Source organism: Fukomys damarensis, unplaced genomic scaffold, assembly GCF_012274545.1.
Source record: "Fukomys damarensis isolate Sample0158 unplaced genomic scaffold, DMR_v1.0_HiC HiC_scaffold_22, whole genome shotgun sequence".
Lineage (NCBI taxonomy): Eukaryota > Metazoa > Chordata > Mammalia > Rodentia > Bathyergidae > Fukomys > Fukomys damarensis.
Genome location: NW_022900934.1, coordinates 17,997,652 through 18,016,735, shown reverse-complemented (window position 1 = coordinate 18,016,735; position 19,084 = coordinate 17,997,652). Strand labels below are relative to the sequence as shown.

The following is a 19,084-nucleotide window of genomic DNA, read 5'->3' as shown; positions in this document are numbered from 1 at the left end:
CTGCAGATGCACAGTGACTACTGGCAACACCAGAGTCCTCCACAGAGAAATGCACCAGTGGAACGCAGCAGTGCACATAATGCACTTCAGGGGCTGCGAGTTATTCCAGTACAAATGTACCCCAGGAGAGGGTGATTGGCTGGTAGCCATCTTGGAGAGAGGCAAACTGAACTCAGAACTCCGAGCAGCTGCAGGTTGGTTCCCAGTGTCAGGATGAGAGGGAACTGAATTCAAATCCAGGAGGTCAAGGACTCAAGTTCAAACCAGCAAGAGGCACACAAGAGTGTTGCAGGCTGTACAAACCGGTTTCCAGCCTCACAGCCAGAAATCAGCTTGCACTTCAGTAGAATAAAAGGTGAGGCCTTGTTGGGATTATTCACTACCCCATCTTAAATCTACTGCTGATTTGCTGGGATTAATCAACACAGACTTGGGCTCTGTCTGCCCACTCTTAACAGTGACAGCAGAGACATACCCTGAAGTAGACATATTTTCTTCTTTTTATTTTGTTTTTCTTTTTTAGTATTGCTTGTTTTATATGAGTGTAAACATTGTTTTTAGATTTTTGTTGCTGTCCCTCTTCTGATTTTTACTTCTTCCTTCTCTTTCCCTCCTATCTTCTTCACCAGTTTGCCAAAGACTATAATATTCCTTTGTCTTCCAGCCTTGCTTTTAATCTCTTCCTCTTCTTCCATTTCTCTGTTTCCCCCCAATCCCTTTTAAATTTTCTCCCCTGAGGGTAAAATCACCATATTGAAGGTATATTAACTGTATGCAATTTTCTGATTTGTCTAGATTTTGTGTTTAGGTTTGTCTAGATTCTGCCTAGATTTTGATATCTAACCACAAATCTAGTTGATATGGTTAAAGGTGCCAAATTAATAGTTACCACAGTTTGTCATTCTAGAGTGTTTGATGCTACTGTTATTGCTGATTGTAGTACTTTAGTCAAGGTGATATAATTGTTTTAATCAGTTGTTCTTCCTGATATAGCCAAAGTAAGATTGCCTAAAGGTCATAAATAATAGTACAGGCCAGTGCCAAAGAATCACAAGCTAGGTCAAATAGGCAGCAACTTCTCATCCCCAATATTGAAGAGGTAGGATCTAGCAACAGACTCAAAGGTCATTCTCCAAAATAGACCACATTCTAGCTCACAGAACATGCTTAAGTAAATGTAAAAGAAATTAAATTATCCCATGAATATTATCAAACCATACTGCAAGGAAACTAGGAATCAATGACAAAAATAAAAAACTACAAAAACTTCATAAACATGGAAATTAAATAACACCCTCATGAACAACCAATGGGTCACAGATGAAATTGAAGAAATTAAGGAGTTTCTACAATTCATCAATATTGCCAATACAAAATACCAGAACTTATGGGATGCAATGAAAGCAGTCTCAGAAATTTATAGTGGTAAATTCTCATATCAGAAAAACAGTACACTCCAATAAACAACTTAATGTTAAACTTCAAGCTTCTAGAAAAAAGAAGAGCAAGTCAAGCCCAAGCTCATACGAGGGAGGAAATTATAAAGATCAGAGCAGAAATTAATGCATAGAGAAAAAACAATACAAAGAATCAAAGAATCAAAGAGTTGGTTCTGTAAAAGATTAAATAAATTTGACAAGCCCTTAGCCAACTTTATCAAAAAAAGAAAGAAAATATTCAAATACGTGTAATAAGAAATCAAAAAGGTGAAATATAACAGATCTTGCAGAAATCCAGAAGACCATCAATACCCACTTGCAGAACCTGTATTCTAATAAGATGGAAAACACAGAATAATTGGATAGATTCCCAAATACATATGAATCACCAAAGCTGAATCAAGAAGATATAAAAACTCTAAATAAACCAGTATCAGTCAATGAAATTGAAAATGTAACTAAAAATGTACCAACAACCAACAACCAGCTGGGGTGGCGCATACCAGTATCTCAGCACTCAGGAGGCTGAAGCTGCCACAAGTTCAAGTCCAGCCTGGGCTAATGAGTTCAAAGCTGGCCTAAACTACCTAGCAAGACCCTATCTCAAAAACAAAAGCAACAACAAATAAACCTTACCAACAAAGAAAAGCCCAGGCCTTGATGAATTCACTGATGAATCCTACAAGAAATTTAGACAAGATCTAATACCACTACTTCTCAAACTCTTTAATGAAATTGAAAGGGAAGCAATACTCCCAAACTCATTCCTAGAAGCAAGCATTACGCTGATACCAAAACCAGAGAAAGATCCAGCCAAAAAAGAGAACTACATGCCAATCTCCCTAATGAACACAGATGCAAAAATCCTCAATAAGATACTGGGCAAAAGTAATTCCAATTTTCAAACTCATAAGAAAGCTAAAAGATTGCCTTTCTAACCTCACTTATAAAATTTGCTAATTCTCAATTTTAAAATAACCCAAACTTTAAACCAAAGGTGCTCTGTCATTATTTTCATCTTTAGTTTCTTAGGTACAATACCTTCTATGAAATATTTAATTATATTTCCACTTTATTCCTAGTACTTTCTCTTTATACTCTAGGTTCTTTGTCAGGAAATGCAATTTTTCTTTAAAATATGGTAAAATTTTTATATATTAAATAAATATATTTCCTGCCATGTTCGTGAGTTTTCCTTGAATTTTTGTTGTCATATCAAATTTGTAATAATTTTATTTTTTAAACAAATGGTATGATTTGACCCAGCTATACCTCTGCTGGGTATCTTTCCAAAAGAATTAAAAGAATCATGCCACAGTGATATATGCACACCCATGTTTATAATGACAGTTTGTAATAGCTAAAACTTGGAAACAGCCCAACTGTCCATTAGTTGGATACTGGATAAAGAAGATGTGGTTTTTCTATAAAATGGAATAGTATTCAGCCATAAAGAATGAGAAACAAGAGTCATTCATAGGAAAAGAAATATATATCGAAGCCATACACTTAAAATGAAATAAATAAGACACACGTGTAAATACCAAATAGTTTCTCTGGTGTGAAAAACTAAAAGTGTAAATAAGATCCAAATTGTATAACTGATAATGTGAAATAGGAAGAAAAGGGCTAAAGGAGTAGGGGAAGTGGGAAGGGTAGGGGAAAGGTAATAAGGGAAAAGAAAAAATATGAGAAAAGGAAAAAATAGAAATAAAGTCGGGGGAGGGTGGAGAGTGTGAAGGCAAGAGGTGGAGAGGGCAGGGGTATGGGGAAATAAATGAGAACCAAGATCTGTCATGTAAAGGTACAAGATCCCAATGATGAATGTAACTTACTGTATACTTAAAAAGTACCAATAAACTCAATAAGATAAAAAAATAAAAATTAAAAAATGGTATGTTCTGCAAATGGTTTTTTTTTTAAGCTAGTTAAAGGGAAAGTGTGTTCTATAATCTTTGAATCTATACTCATCTTTTTAAAAATATATACCAATCTTAATAAATATTACAAATCATATACATGTTTTCAAAGTTTAAAATTGTATGTTTCCATTACAATTATTTCTTATAGCTTTTCCATATCTCTATATATACTCATTTACATATTCAATAATTTTTTAAAATATGCTTTCCAAGAATGTGTGGTTAGTTTTTTAAATCACCTAATCCAAATTATTAGAAATAGCAATAACAAGATCAACATGATTTTAAATAACTCTATAGAGAAAAAAATGCAGATTTATTTTTAGAGATGTTTTATAGTCTCAAAATAAAATTCTTATATTTCATTTTCATTAAATCTAATTTTCAAGTTGGCATAAAACAGGTAGAATTGCTAAAATTTAGACAATTATTCCTATACCAAAAATGTTTATTTATGAAACTCCCCTATAAAGATAAAATGGTAATGAAAATTTTAAGATATTTGAGAAAAATGATTTAATACTATTTTACATCTTATTTTGAAAATTGTGAAATTCACAGATATTATGCAAAATGTGAAATTCCCAAATATTCTTGACATGGTGTGTAGAATTAATGACATTTCTGTATTTATAGTGATGTAATTGCCATTAATGGACATCTCAAGGTGTCTGCTTAAACTGAGCAGTGTTCCTAAAATGTTTTCCCATAGTATTTGAACATTTTAAAAAATTGTGAAATCAGGGTAAGTTCTACAAATATGACCACAACAAAAATTGCATTAGTCTATATTTATAAGTAATTAATATAGCTGTATATATTGTTAGTTTACTTTATGAGTAAGTAGTACATATTTAGACACAATTTGTATGTATGTTTTCAATCAAAGAGAGGGTTACCTCAGCCAACCTGTCTTTCTCTTTCTTTTCACACTGAAATTGTAAGGTGCTATCTTTTTATAAAGTTTTACTACATTAATTTTTACAATGAAGACTGAACAGAAAGGAAAGTAGAGGAAAACTTTTTTAAACATACATGTTATTAGTGATGATTAAACATGACAATTAAGGATAGGTAGTTTTAGAAATTATAGTCTATTGAAATTGTACTATTTATTTTTCTTTAGAAACAAAATATAGGTCAATGTGTTTTTATCATTTGGAAAAATACTTTTGTTACTGAATAGTATAAATTTGACCTGAACACAACAGTAGCAGTAACATTGCTAATCCTGTTCACAACAGCAATATATTCACAAGGGTTTCTGTAATACAGCCAGAATAAAAATTACAGCACAGCAATAGATTGCTGCTGAGAATATGTTTAAAAAAAAAATACTAGTAAACGGAATGCAGCATGTCATCCAGAAGATTATATACCATGATCAAGGATTTATCCCAGGGATGCAAAGATGGTTCAACATATGCAAATTAATAAATGTGATACACCATATTAACAGAGCCAAGGACAAAATTCATATGATCATCTCAATAGACGCAGAAACCCCATTTGACAAAGTCCAACACTCATTCATGATTAAAAACCCTACAGAAAATTGAATAGTTGGTCTTTATCTCAATCTGATACAAGACATCTATGACAAACCAACAACTAATGTCATATTAAATGGACAAAACCTGAAAGCTTTCATTCTAAATCAGGTACAAGATAAGGATGTCCACTATCACCAGTCTTATTCAATACAGCTCTGGAAAACTAGCCAGAACAATTAGAGAAGAGAAAGAAATAAAAGGAATAGGATAGAAAAGGAAGAAGTTAAATTATCATTATGTTTGGGTGGCATGATACTCCACAAAGAAGACACCAAAAACTCCACCAAAAGACTTCTAGATTTAATAACCAAATTCAGTAGGGTAGCTGGATAGAAAGTTAACACTCAAAAATCAATAGCATTGCTGTACACAAATAACATCTTTCACAATAACATCAAGAAAAATGAATACCTAGGAATCAATCAAGTGAAGGAAGTAAAAGACTTTTACATGGGGCTGGGAATTTAGCTTCATGGTTCCATTGCCTGCCCTGCAAGCACAAGGTCCCGAGTTTGATCCCCGGTACCAAAAAAAACTTTTACATGGATAACTATATAGTACACCAAAAAAAGAGATCAAAGACATCAGAAAGTGAAACGATATCCCTTGTTCTTAGATAGGAAGAACCAATGAAATGAAAATGACCATATGTTCCAAATTGTTATATAGATTTAATGCAATCCCAGTTAAAATACTAATAGCACATCTCACAGAATTAAGAGAAAACAATCCTAAAATGCACTTGGAACCAGAAGAGAACTAGAATAGCAAATGCAGTTCTGGGTAACAAAGGCCAGGCAAGTAGCGTCACAATCCCTGACTTAAAATTATACTACCAAGCTACTGTGATAAAAACAGCATAATATTGACAAAAACAAACAAAAACAGAACCAAGGATCAATGGAACAGATTAGAAGATGAAGAAAGAACTTCACATACACAGCAACCTTATCTTTGACAAAGGAGCCAAACACCTTCATTGGCAGAAAAATAGTCTCTTTAAATGGTGCTAGAAAAACTAGCTTTCCACATGAAGATTAAACCTAGACCCCTATCTTTCACCATGCACTAAACTAAAATTGAAATGGGTCAAAGATCTAAATATTAAAACAGAAACACTAAACCTGCTGGAAGACAGAATAGGTAGAACTCTTTAAGTCACTGGTGTAGGCAAAGACTTTATGAACAAACCCCGATTACACAGGCAATATTACAAAGAATCAAAAACAGGATCTCATCTTAGAAATTTTTGCACAGCAAAATAAACCACAAAGAGTAAAGAGACAACCCATATTATGGGAAAAAAATTTTGGCATCTGAAATGAACAGATACTTCTCAGAAGAAGTAGAAAGAGCAAATAAATACATGAACAAAGCCGGGCGTGGTGCGCATGCCAGTAATCCCAGCACTCAGGAGGCTGGGGCAGGAAGATCGCTGTAGAGTTCAAGACCAGTCTGGGCTACATAGTGAGTTCCAGATCAGTCTTAACTACATAGTGAGACCCTGTCTCCAAAAAAATGAACAAATGTTCAACATCACTGGTGATTGGAGATACACAAATTAAAACAATGCTGAGTCTCCACCTCACTCCACAAAGAACTGCTGCTATCAAATCAAACAATAACAAATGCCGGAGTGGTTGTAGGGAATAAAGAGCCCTTCTCCACCGTTGGTGAGAATGTAGACTGGTGCAACACTATGGAAATCACTCTGGAGATGCCTCATAAAATTAAACTACAAATTCCATTTGACCCAGATATTCCCCCTCTTGATATCTTATAGAAAGAATTAAAAGCAGAATACCACAGCAATATATGTGCATCCATCCATGTTTATAGTGGCAGTTTGTAACAGCTAAATCTTGAAAACAGACCAAATGCCCACCAGCCAATAAATGGATGAAGATGTGTTTTTTTAAACAATGGAGCATTATTCTGCCATAAAGGATAAGCTGAGATATTTCTAGCTGAATGGATGCACCTTGAGACCACACTCTTAAATGAAATAAACTAGACCCACATGTTTAAATACTGCATTGTTTCTCTTGTATGGGAAACTGAGAGGGTAAATAAGGGCCAAAAATGTCTAAGATATTGGGAAACAGGAAGAAAACGTTCAAATGAGAAGGGAAGAAAAGTAGCGGAGAGTGGAAATGGAAAGAAGAGACAAGAAAAAAAGATTACAAGGGAAAAAGTAGAAGTAAAGCTCTTTTTTGGTTTTTGTTTGTTTGTTTGTTTGTTTTGTGTTTTTGCTACCGGGGATCTAACTTGGGTCCCTGTGCTTGGGAGGCAGGTGGCGGAACCACTGAGCTAAATCCCTGGACCCTAAGTAAAGCTTTTATAAATAGAGAGCAAAAGGAGTTGAAGCGAGGTGAGGGAATGAGAAAAAAGGAAGATATATTATGTACAGTTACCAATTCCCTAGGAGGAATATGATTTTTATGTGTTTCTAAACTTTACCAATAAAATTGAAGATAATTAAATACAGTAGTGCCTCTCAAACTTGGGTACACCTTGGTAAGAAGTTATACAAAAATCCAACAGCTGATTTCTCCTCCAGACAGTCTGGCATGATTATGTGCAGCCTGGCACTGCTACTACTTTTTAAAAGACTCTTCAGGTGATTTTAATATGCAGGAAAGTTGGAGTACCTCTGTTCTAAATCAACCTTCACTGCCCCAAGTGTGGAAATATGATGCTTTTTTGCATTAAAACCTCTGATGACTTCTCACTGCCAGCACAAACCCAAACTCCTTGCAATGCAAGCATCTCAACAACCTGCATCTCCAGCCTCACCATGGCTTCCCATAATGCTCTAGCCACCATGTTTGCCTTGGAGCTTTTACAGGCATTTCCTATATATAAAACCTCTAAATTCAGGGACACTAATTCCAGTCTGATTGTTAAAACCCAAAGAAACTTTCAAGAACCAGTTTAAAAGTTCCTTTCTTTTCAAAAGCCTTAACAAATTCCCTTGGGTTGGTGGCTCTCCTTCTTATGTTCTAACAAAACTTTGGTTATAGCTCTAATTTGGCATTTATGATAATAAAGCAGTGGTTTTCCTGTCTCTTCAAATAGTATGTTTCACAAGTGCAGAGACCATTTGCAGTTATCCTCTAGGATCAGTAATGGTTAAAATATAATGAATACTCAGTAAGTGTCTACTAAATAAATGGACATCACATAGTTAAAGAACAAATGAGTAACAATATGGAAAAAGACAACAGCAATTCAACATGAAATGACTAATTAAATAGGCAAAATCTGTCATAGAGAGAGAAGATCTCAGGAAAACACGGGGACTTGTTCTCAAGTTTCAAAAGCACAAAAACATCTGTATAAGTCCAGAATGAGGGTCAGAGAGCTATGACTATAGCAAATTGCAGAAACCAGCCGTTGCAAAAGAAAAAGCCACTAACCTCTTCATTATGTTCCTTTAAACGATATACTAAAACAACTTTAGAAATTAACTATGCTTTTCTTAGTCGTATAAACCTATTCTCTTTCTCATTAGGCTGTTTTAGTTTCTTTACAGTTGTGTATATTTAAATATTCACTAGAACATAAGGACAGACAGGAGTTTTGCTTTGTTTATTGCTTCATTCCAAGTTTATATCAGCATCTGAACCATGATATTATATAAATATTTGCTGAATGGATTTACAGTATTACGGGCCTCTGACCCTACACATGTTTCTATCTAGAGACTTTCTTCCCAGTTTCACCCAATCTTCCCACATTCAAATCCTGCCTATCTTCCCACCTCATTTAATGCCCTGTCTGACCCAATACCTTCCAATTCCCATTTCTGCCTTTTCTGAGCTCTCAAAGGCCTTTTTTTCTTTGACCTATGACACTTCATGGGCCAAAATAGCACAATTACCTCTGTACAGATGTTCGTGGGTATCTTATCTTCCCTCTTTACTAGAATGCCTTTGTGATTGCTGAGCATAGCCATCATACTGATAAAGATAACTGTGACCAGAGAAACTTAACTTAAAAATATTAGAGATGCAAAGATAAGTAAAGCAAGGAACTATCCTTACTATGTCATAAAAGGAGGAATTTCAGAAGGTAGTAAAAGTAGGTAACAACAACAAAAAGGAATAGAGATTTTGCACACTGGGAAGGATAAAGCTGCTATGAGGCACCTCTGGAACTTTCTACCCCTTCTTACAAATGCTTCTAGCATTTCTAAGAAGGAACAGAATGGAAAGATAAAAATAAGCTTTAGTATGAAGATATTATAGGTTCAGCCTATATTCTATACATAATAGCAGGTACTAAGATAGTGAAGCATAGAGAAAGGCTCTATGCTCTATTAGGAATGGTGGACTCAAAAGTCAAACTAGTTCTGCACTGGTGGATAAGTAACTCAATCCCTGCACCTCACTGGGAAACATGGGCTAAAGGGCACTTGGAATTCACAATAATACACGTGTTTTCACCAGGAGGGGTTTAGTTAATGCTGTGTTAACAAGGAATTCTGTCATGGTTTAAAATTAAAATGCCCCCAAAGCTTCAGGAGTTCAAAAGGTGATTGGACATGGGGTACTCTACTTATCAGTGCATTATCCATTAATGAACTAAATATGCTGCTTGGAGGTGAGGACTGGTTGGAGGTGGGTCACTAGAGGTGTGACCTGGAAAGGCATATTCTTGTCCTGGCTGCTCCTTTTACTCTCTGCTTTCATGTCACCATGGCTTGAACACCTTTTCCCCCTCCGTGACTCTCTACCATCCTATTTCTGCCTTGGACCCTGGTAAACATGGAATGAAAATCTGAGCCAAAACAAACCTCTCTCCTTTAAGTTGCAGGTGTCAGGTATTGTGTCTCAGGTACGAGAAAGGGACTTCAGACACACCATTTTGAAAACCGGTGCTTAAAGCAAAGGTGCATTTTCTTATACTATGTAACAGATGAGTGTTTCTTTCCAAAGAAAAACTATCTGCCTAGAAATGACATGTATCACAATCTCTCATATTTCAATATCCAAAGAAAGTCACACAGCCATACTCAACATCACAGTAATGGAGAAGTGAAATCCTACCATGTGCCCAGAAGAAAGAGAAGCAGAATTTTGGTGAAAGTCTTGATAAGCAGCCCACCATAAGTCCAGCCCTGTATGTAACACATAGTAAGCACTCAGTAATTCATAACTATTATTATTGGCATGATAACTGAGGGGTCTGGCATCTATTTCAGTAAACTCTAAATCATAAAATTAGCTGAATAAGCAGATGTGAAAAAAATCTTATCCACATTATGTACAAATAAAGCAAAGATAAATGTGCAAGATATGCCAAAAAGTTTGGAGTAAGCAAAAAAAAAAAAAGTGAGCAGTGAGCAAAATAGCGCAAAAAAGGAGCTGGGATTCAGCTCAGTGGTTCCACCGCTTGCCTCTGAAGTGCAAGGTTCTGAGTTCGATCCCCCATACCAAAAACAACAAACAAACAGGGCCAAAAGTATTTCACTATGAGAAAAGGGTATGCCAAAATGTTTCTATTACACAAAGACATTATAAAAAAGAGTTACCAAAATACTATTACTACTACTACTACTACTACTACTACTACTACTACTACTACTACGTTTTTTTTTGGTACTGGGGATTGAAAGGCAGGCAGGGAAACCCATTGAGTTAAATCCCAGGCCCAATACTACTCCTTTTAACTCATTTAAGACTTGTAAAATTTCACTGATATCTTTACAGTTTGATTTTACAGAACATTTAAAAAATATGAAGCCTTTTATAAGTTTACTCCAAATCTCAGAGCGTTCCTTATATAAACCCCATGGGGATGAGGAAGGTTAACCCGGGAACTGGACCTAGGGAGCAGTGAACCATGTTCCAAGCCCTTTTTTAATTTTTAGATAGGGTCTCACTAAGTTGCCTGAACTAGCCTTGAACTTGTGACCCTCCTGCCTCAGCCTTCCAAGTAGCTGAGCTCACGAGCATGTGCCACCAATTCCTGGATTTCCCCATACATTCTTAAGGGAAATTCTCCTATGTGGCTTCTCAATATCTTAACCCTTAAAGGCTGGAATAGAAGCCCTACATAGTAAGTAAAATGAGAAAATAACTCTGACTTTGCCATAGATCAGCTCTGTGGCTTCACAAAGTATTTTCATGACAAGGATCCTATTCTATTATCCATAAGATGATAAGATTGGACTAGATGTCTTCAAAAGGTTTACTCTTCTTCCACCTCTACTCTTCTCCACTCCTAAGAAACCAGTAAGAAGCTTTGCTTTAGGACATCGTACTTATGATGTTAACTGGTAATTCACAAATCATAAACTAGAAACAACTGCCACAACCACACTAATAATAGCAGCAAAAAAGTTTAGTTCAAGAGTAAATAGGCAACAAAGTAAAAAATACCCAGTGAGAGCACTATCTGGTATGAAACATACTGCAAATACAGAGAGCAGATAACAGTGCACAATGTATGATTATTATAAGGAAACTAGTATTTGTGTGTGGTTTATGAAATCACTGTCAAACAGTAACACTGAAGGGAAAAAACTTGAAGTTTTAAAGCTTGGCATCTGTCAGTTCCAAGAGACAAGTTTTCTAATTCTTCAAGTTTACCAATTGTCAGTTCCAAGTGAAAAGTTTTCTCATTCTTCAAGATCTAGAATTCCAATACATGCCCAGAGACCTAGCAGTTCAAATCCTTCGAAGAAATTTACACAGCAAAAGTCTAACGCATTATATTATAAAATTTCAAGTGCTCTCCAACCAGTGATACTCACATCATGTTCAGCTCAACAGAAGGCCTCGCCCAGACAACACATTCACTTCTTTGGCCCTCAGAGTGTAAGACCATCCTATCAGCAGAATTAGTAAGGTAACGGTGCTGATTTGCAATAAACACCAATCACTGACAATACAGGCATTGACTCGTGCCACACCAAAAAGACACTATTGCATTATAAGTTTGGCTATGCTGACAGCTCTATAAACAATCTCTTAGGAACCTTCTAACATTCTAACCCCATAAACCACATGAGACACCCTTTACTCTTTCATTAAGAGTCACTCACTGGGCCGGGGATTTGGCTCAGTGGTTCTGCCGCCTGCCTCGCAAGCGGAAAGGTCCAAGTTGGATCCCCGGTACCATTAAAAAAAAAAAAAAAAAAAAAAAAAAAAAAAAGAGTCACTCACTGACTAAATAACCAAAAATTTCCTACTTGAAAATCTAAAACCTAGCAAATACATTTAATAAAATTGCTGTTTGATTAGATTCATTTTATTATGACCAGATAACATTTTTAAAAGCTCTGATTCCACATAAAGGTCTTCGTCTACTTTTATAGCTAAATTTCCATCTACTTGTTAATCATAATTTCAAATTTAACAATGGATACTGATCAATATACTAGAATCAATGCTATCCTTTCTATGCAGGAGTTTAAAATCTGAAGTACCTGCAGGTGGGGAAGGTAGAAAGAGAAGCATGTATAACCTGAATGAGCAAAAGAAATCCCTTCTTTAATCAAATTAATTGTTAAATATATTGGGAAGAGGACAGAAGAAAAGACTCAGTCTTTCAAGGGAGCCTTAGTGAATATTATAAGCATACAAACATTTCCTTTATAAATCGAGTAACTGTCCTAGCTGACAGGTACACCTGAGATAATTTACAATAAAAATGTCTACTGCCTAAAGTAATGAGAAACCTTATAAGCAGTATCTTTTTCTATCGAGAATTGAAGAATTATAGAATTGCACTTAAAAGCTGCCTATCTTAAATCACTGTAAGAAAGAACAAGCTTCAGAGGTCAGGTTAAACAACATCATGCATATTGGTTATGGATATGTAGAGTCACGAGGCCTCACTGGCACAGCTAGCTAACTTGTTTGTAAAGCCTTACAAGACATCCAAACTTATTTTCTGAAGATTCAAATCAACTTTCAGATAAAAATAAATACGTAAGCCGGGGATTTAGCTCAGTGGTTCTGCTGTCTGCCTCGCAAGTACAATGGCCTGAGTTCGATCCCCAGTACCAAAAAATAAGTAACTAGATAAATAGGTAAATATAATAAGTACATAGTGTCAAGTTTAATTATACAACTTGCTTAGTCTCATTTTAGGCCAAAGGACAGTCTTATTCCATATCACATTTTCCTTTCCAGATGGAGGAAAAAAAGAAATCTACTTCTGCTCCAAAGGAGGTTTGGAGGTAAAGGGTTTAAAACTGCGCTGGTCAAATACCAGTGACACAGCCATGTATAGTCATGAATATTTAAATTCTTTCAGTCATACAGTCACATTTTAGGGGCTCAAAAACAACAAGTGACCAGTACCTCCCACGCAGATATCAGACATTTCCATTATAGCAGAAAAGTTCTACTGGACACAGCTGATTGGAAAAATGTTTCTCAAATTTCAGGACAGCTTGTTAGAACACAGACTGAGCCGGCATGGTAGTGCACACCTATAAACTCAGCCCCAGGCTGAGGCAGGAAGATCCCTGAGAATTTGAAGCCAGCCTAGGCTACATGGTAAGTTCAAGGCCAGACTGAACTACACAGTGGAAACCTTGTCTAAAAATAACAAAAACACAGATTCCTGTCAGGCATAGTAGCACGTAACTATAATCCCATGACTTGGGTAGGCTGAAGCAGGAGGAGAACAAGTTCAAGTCCCACTTGGGCAACACAGTGACACTATCTCAAAATCAAGTTTCATAAAGGGCAGGGGCTGAGGATGTAGCTCAGTGGGAGAGCGCCCTGAGTACCAGAAAAGTGTATTACTAGGAAAAATAAATCAAGGACAGCAATATCAGTCTTTTATTATTAGATTCAAGAGATAACTCCTTTTTAAACGAACTGCTTTAAAAAATCTACATACTTTTTTACAAATTCTATACATGCCATGTTACAGATATGAAACAGTCCAAAAACCACAATCTGTGGACTACTTTGAGTAGCCTAAAAGTATCTAGAAAGCCTTTCACATTTTTATAATTTCTGAAGTTTCTCATTAATGTTTTTATATCATTTATCATTTTCTCAATGTATTTTTACTATTCAAGGGAAAACTCTTAATTCCATTAAGCAGTATACTCCTAAATCCCTTAAAGTGACACTAAACCAGGTTTGCTTAAGGAACTAATCTAACGGTGTCATCATTTATTTGAATCACATGATCAACAACGACTGTGGTTTAACTTTTGATCCGAACCCACAGTTAAATTTATACTGCTAAAATTGCAAAGGATTAAGCACAAATACACATGCAATAATAAAGTCTCTGTCTAGGATTTGGACCCAGCTTACCAGATCTAATCCTTCAAAAGATTTCTAAGAATACTGGTGTTTTTTTGTTTTGTTTTGTTTTAACAAACCAGAAGAGTTCCCTTATAGGAGTCAGTCAACTTCATCAAACTGCCTAAAGCTTAAGTATTTTCTCTAATGTATATATCAACCCAAGCAAACTCATTCTTGTACTCAATTTCTGATTTGGCCCAACAAACAGACAGCTATAAGAAAACCTCCAGGACAACTTCAAGTTCATCTACCTTAGTGAGCTGCTAATTAATATTTCTGCTTGCTCTCGAATCTCATTAAAGCCTTTGAGATATAAATTGGAGAGATTCTTTTTAATTATTTCTTTTTGATACAAGAAAACATTTTCCTCCTAACATATTGAATAAAACAATAACATAGTGAATAGGAAGTATTAAAAGCAAGAAAATGTCACAAGCTTTTGCCAAAGCCACCCCTTTAACCCATCTGCACAGGCAAATGGCTGAAAGCGAGAGAGGCCTAGGACCTCTAAGTTTGCCTTCCAATTATTGGTCCCCATACTTCCCACTCCACCCTTTAACTCTAGGAGGCAGCAAGGACAAGCAACAGTTTCCAATAGACCATACCCAAGGAAGGATTCCGGGCTGACCCCAGGGAATGCCCAGAAGGGACTTAAGGGGATGCAGAAGTACTTCCCCAAGATCAGGTCAACAGATGTAGGCTAAAACTGCAGGACTTGCTAAAGGGCAAATAGGCCCAAAGAAGTAAGCCTCCAAGCAGCTGACTGCTGTAGAAAACTGTTTTGGAATGATCTAAATCAATTGTTCTCAATTTTATTATCATTGAAGACATGAGGCTAGGTAAATGGTTTTTAAAAATTCACAAAAAACAGTGGATTCTCTTCCTATAAAAAATTTGCTACACAATTTTGTAGCACTCACATGAGTCCCCCAGGATTTTTTTAAAAGCCTGAACCTAACTAGATAACTAGATAGGAATGAAAGGTCAATGTTACCACATTAGTTACATCTTCTTCTTCTCCCACCTCCCCACAAGGTTTTGATACATAGTCCAGGCTGGCCTTGTATTCTCTAGGAAGCCAAAGCAGGCCTTAAACTTGGAATAGTTAGGCCTTCTTTTGACCTAAGCTTGCCTTTTTATACAAAAACAATCTTGAAATTTAAAAAAAATATATATTCCCAAAACATCTTGGACACATAGTATATAAGAGAACCCAAAGTATATTAAAATTTTCATTAAAGAATCTTACAAGACAGAAAAACAGAAATCTACCTTTGCGTATTTAGAAAACTCAAGTATCATCATTTTCTATGTATGTCTGGATTCGTGTCTAAGATTATCATAAAGTTCTACTTCCCGGTTTTCCTGAAATTTCCAAATACTGCCTTATCTTAGTATGTTACGCTCTTCTGAAATATAAAATCAAAAGCATCATGGAAGTCTGTTGAAAAATCAGTGTTTATTCCTTGCTAAAATAACATCCTTCCATATAACTCAAAAGAAAAAATATCATCAATTAAAAAACAAAACCCTGATTCCTCAAAACAGAAACTATTTGTTATATCCAATATACCATCACAGATTCTAAAGGAGCCAGAATAGAACAACGATGCAAACAACATAAAGAATAAAAAAGGATATACAGAATCACTAAAACGGACTGTAAAAAGCAACGATTACAGGTATTATAGGCAAAAATAAACATTTTCCTCTGGAATTTATGCAAATGGTTGTTATTCAGAAATAGGAACATGGACAGTTATTTTAAAATAACTCCATTTTACTACCTTCAGGACTTTTATGGAAGTAAAAGAATTTCTCATGAGGGTATCAACGCCTCCACAACATGAAGGAAAGAACATTTTGGCAAGGAAAAAGTGACTGCATTCTCCCTCTGTACTACATGATTATTAATCACCAGGCTTTGCCTGAACCCTAAGGGTACTCTAGAGAAAAGGGAGGAAAGGACGCCTTCCCTACCCCTCTTCAGTTGACAAGTTCTTGAAAAGTAAATATGGATGTGTGTATAAAAGAACTTAGGACAGAGATGTGTTAACCTAAGGCCACAATACTAAAACAGAACAGCATATTTGAGCTTTTAAAGGAAACTTTGGAAAGAGTAGCTGGTGAAAAGAATATGTGCTTTGGATTCAGATGAGTTGGGTTTAAACTCTGGCTCTATCATTTACTATCTTTATGGCCTTGAATAAGTTACTTCCTTTCTCTGAGCTGCAGTCTAGCTTCCTGAAATGGCTATCAACAAAGGTACTTTTTCATCTCTGTAGTCCAGTACCTGGCTGAGTGCTAGACACACACCAGGTATTCAATCAATGCTAGTCTCTTTTGCTACTCTCACAAGTATGTCACATTCCTCTGCAAACAAAAATGTTCTCTAGGGAACAGATACCTAAGCCCTAGCTATTATTTTGCATATTTCAGAGCTTTTAATATAATAACCTGGTACAGGAGAATGCATGGAATTCACTGCAGTTCTTCACTTCAATTAAGCTACAGCTTTAGTATAAGTCTAAGAGATCCACTAAACACTTATTTAAAAACAAGACTACTTCAAGTCTTGCTATACTAAGGCAGCTGGGGGAAGAAGAGGGTGATAACTTCTGGAGTTGATTTGGATACTGTCATCGCCCACTATCAAAGTACATTTTTTACAGGTAGAGTCTCTGAATTCTAAAATCTGTTCAAAGGTGTTCAGAACATGTGTGGTTCATGTGTGACACATCTGGTCACTGCAATACAAAGTCTCTCCATGAAACATAAGTATTCACAGTTAGAATGAAATATGAGTTTAATGGAACCTTGTGGTTTAACACAGGAAGATATAACTACAAACTCTGCTTGGGACTTAGCTATCTTCCCCCCCCAAAAAAAACAAAACTTTCTTTAAAACATCTATAAACCAAAGAGAACTCCAAGACATAGAAGCTCAAGGGCTTACTATTTCTAATAAGCTTTTCGCAATATTAATATGGTTACTAAAGACATATATTTCTGCTTCAGATTTTCTTTGGTATTTGACACTGTTTTAAGAAAAGTAATCAAATACCAAAAAGGCGGGGGCAGGGAAAGCTCAGTGGTGCCCTGCAAGTGCAAGGTCCTGAGTTCAATCCCCAGTACCACAAACAAACAAACAAACAAAAAAACCCCAACAACAACAACAACATAATTGCCAAAGAAAAACAGCAGGGTTAGGTCTCTCACTTCTCTCACTTCACTTCTAACTGGTCCTTCAACTTCTTATATAGTTTTGCCTGAAATAATATACAGTAGTCAGAGAACCAATAAATAAAGAAAATAGGGCTGGCAATGTAGCTTAGAGGCACAGCACTTGCCTGGCAAGTGGGAAGCCCTGAGTTCAATTCCTGGTTTAAAAAAAAAAATACAGAAAATTTTAAAAATGTGGGATGAAAATGACCTTATTGAAAGAGCCTGTGATGCTGGAGCAAAAAAGCTAAATGTGTACATCACAGAAATAACCACAGAATAAAAACTGTGATTCTACGGAGACTTTAACACCACTGAAGACAACAATAATTTCCTGAGAGATCTCCTGTGCTCGTGGACAGATCACATCAAGAACAACATCGAAATCTGGTTATTTCAGTTAGATTCCAAAGCTAACAAAAACGGGAGGAAAAAAATGTATAGGGTTAGCTTTTAACAGTGCATTAACCAAGAACGCTGTTACATACAAAAAGAATAAAGTCTGTCCTGGGACAGAAAGAACTCCAGAATTAATAATCTGGGACAGAAAGAACTCCATTTTCACAGGCCTTCAGTAGATGTACTGCTTACACAAAAACACCTGCTGTGTTTGGCATAATCCATGTTACTTGACAGTTCATGCCTAATCATTTTATTATACCCAGGTCTCAAACTTTTCTGTTGCCTGAGAGCCATAAAATTCACAAAATCTCAACTCTCAGTGTCCACCCCCACCATTTGCCAACCTGATCTTCTAATTTGGCTTCCAGTCAAGACTTCTGAGCCTTGAGGTATCATCATTGGGACCCCCAAGTGAGTCAGAATGCTCAATTACCCTAAGTAAGTGAGCAAAGTGGTCTTTATCCCAACTTTTTCACAGGGCCACGTGCAAGTCCTCATGAAGTATGTCAAAATTGTGGGCCTAAAAGGCTGGTATTCTTCTATGGGAAATAACAAAATCTTAGGCAAAATATTCCAGACACTCTAAAAACTGCAAATACTGAAAATGGGTTTTTTTCTCTGTTCACAGATCTTCAGGAAAAAATGAAGTTTTTAAGGGGTGAGAAATAAGACCCACATGGCCCCAAAGAAAAGAAGCTCTGAGATGCCAAAAATTCACTAGAAATCTTGGCCATATTACTAATGGTCCATAAACCCTAATTTGGAGAACACAGGCCTACAAGCTCAAAATTGAATTATACTGCCTTATTAGATACCACACTAGTGAAACCAGTCATATTAGTCATAACTGAAACTAGGAATACTCTATGTACACAAATACAAAGTGCCTGCTTATGCATTTTTAATTGGATCAAATAAAACTGAAGCTGCAAACAAACTCAAATTTCAATTATCTCACTAGTGCGGGGATTTCCTAATAACAATTTTTTAAAAACCAAGAAACTGCCAACCCTCTGAAGAGCTGAAAGGCATGTCCCTAGAAATTTGGGAGCGATGGGCTCCGTTACTTCTCACCAGAGAAGAAAATAAATACCCCGAAAGGGACAAATTCTTTTTTTCTTTCCTTTTTATTTCCAAGCTTAAACATATAATCTAATAGCGCACAAAACTTGGCAAGAGGATTGCTAGACCCCCTTAGGGCTCCAATTTTCTGGGCTAGTGCGTAAGGACGGGGTGGAGGGGGTGCACCAACCGAGGACGCGCTG

The 19,084-nt window shown here is 36.1% G+C and overlaps 1 protein-coding gene across 2 annotated transcripts in view; it reads right to left on the bottom strand.

Moving 5' to 3' along the window:
- The window catches only part of Chd6 (chromodomain helicase DNA binding protein 6), a 207,376-nt gene that overhangs the window by 187,682 nt on the left and 610 nt on the right, over positions 1-19,084 (bottom strand). The gene's annotated exons all lie outside the window — the stretch shown is intronic.